This window comes from Macrotis lagotis, chromosome 5 (genome assembly GCF_037893015.1).
Source record: "Macrotis lagotis isolate mMagLag1 chromosome 5, bilby.v1.9.chrom.fasta, whole genome shotgun sequence".
Taxonomy (NCBI): domain Eukaryota; kingdom Metazoa; phylum Chordata; class Mammalia; order Peramelemorphia; family Peramelidae; genus Macrotis; species Macrotis lagotis.
In genome coordinates, this window is record NC_133662.1 from 187405314 (window position 1) to 187407321 (window position 2008).

The 2008-nt window shown below is 34.8% G+C and overlaps 1 pseudogene; it reads right to left on the reverse strand.

The window, feature by feature from the left end:
• Nucleotides 1-741: 741 nt before the first annotated feature.
• LOC141489994 (cofilin-2-like) lies at nucleotides 742-1497 on the reverse strand (annotated as a pseudogene).
• Between the last annotated feature and the right edge of the window lie 511 nt (nucleotides 1498-2008).

Genomic DNA, 2008 nt, shown 5'->3' on the forward strand with positions numbered 1-2008 from the left:
TTTAAAATATCTTGAGTGTTACAAGACTTACAAAGTAAACACTTAACTCCCATTCCTGTTCTGTAGTGTACATTCAATGGAAAAGAAAAAGGCAATAACTACTACTTCATTTAGGAAAACATGTAGGTAACAGGAATGAAATTGAAGTGTTATAATAATTTGATGACTGATATGATAACTTAATTGGCATTCCTTTTTTGAGGGGGATCTAATTACATGAAAGTGCTTTCAATGCATAGTTACACATATAAATATATACATTTATGTGTGTGCCTACATATATGCATGTATATATATATATATGTATTTGCTTCCATGTCACAAAAGGCATGTTAAAAGCAGGTTAGGCGTACAAAGCACAAGAAGTCAGGAACTGCAATCAAGTGCAACTCTAAGTAATACTGAATGAAGTTTAGCATCTGACCAGTGGATCATACTTTCAAGGCATTCAATTAGCTAACCCTTTTCAGTTTTCTAAACTATTCATATTGATTATCATATTCATCTTAGTTCTACAAGGGATGCATATAATGCCATTTGCTCTGGCTAAAATGTGGTGCATTCTACATATAACTACCAGGATGACATAGTCTAATGGCAATCACTGGTAGGCTGTTTAAATTATTGACATCTCCTTTATGTTTTCTGGGAAGGTTTGGTAAGGGACAAAATTCTAACACTATTCCAACTGATGGAGCTGCAGAAATGGAAGCTACTTCCTGATGGCACTTCATTGTCATTTTATAAAGGTCTTCCTTCAAGTGAAACTACTAAATTGCTTCCCAATTTCTCTGCAAGCATTGAATGATCCTTAATATCATCCAAGCCACTTACTTGCTACTCATGTTTAATACCTGTAAATTTATCTATCTATCTATCTATCTATCTATCTATCTATCTATCTATCTATCTATCTATGTATCATCTATCTATCTATCTATCTATCTATTTATTTTAAGGATTTTTTTTTTTTGGCAAGGCAATGGGGTTAAGTGGCTTGCCCAAGGTCACACAGCTAGGTACTATTAAGTGTCTGAGGCTGGATTTGAACTTAGGTACTCCTGACTCCAGGACCAGGGCACTATCTACTGTGCCACCTAGCCACCCCTGTAAATTTATTTTTAATGGCATCTTTAGAACTAGCTAAATCATCTTGCTTTTTACAGGTGCGCATTCTGGAGCCCAGAATATAAAAACTAGGTCTTCTTTCTTAGACTCTTTTGTCTCATATGTGTTATCATACAAAACATATCAACAATCATTCAGAGAAAGCAACTTCACAAAAGATGTGTAGGGGTCCTCTACAGTGTCACCAATGTCACCCACCAAGATCTGCTTTGCTTCCTCTACAATTATTTCCTTTTTGTCATCACTTAACAGAAGAGAATGACTTCGTTTCTTTTTTTTTTTTGATCTCCTCTTGTGTAGAAGATTCTTTACTTTCATATCATTAAAAACTTTGATTACTTCATCATTCACAGTTACTCCAGAAGTCATGGTCCCTGGGAAGGTAAGGTTGCAGCAGCAGATCCTCACTTGGTTGGCACTAGGCAGAGAGGAGAGGAGGACAGAAGAGAGAGAGGAGGAGGAGGAGGAGGAGGAGGAGCAGAAGAAGCAGGAGGAGGAGCAGTGGGAGGTGCAGGGGTAGTCATAACTTGCTAGTCTTTAAAAATATATAATAAAATTAATATGTAACTTTCTTTTTTTCTCTTTTTACCTTCCCTCCTGCTCCCTGCCTCCAGAGATAGCTACCATTAGACAAAAGCATGTAAATGTATATTTGTATATATATGTAAAACATATACATATGGTATATATATGTATTTAAATGTATATGTGCATATAAAAATATATATGTATATTATATGTAAAACCATTTCATTCGTGTTTATTTATTTTAATTTTATTATGGATGTGAACTTGTAATAGTCTTTTGTTTTAACATTTTCCTTATGTATTGAAAGTAACTGCCCCATACCTAATCCATATTTTACATTGAGTAACTGTC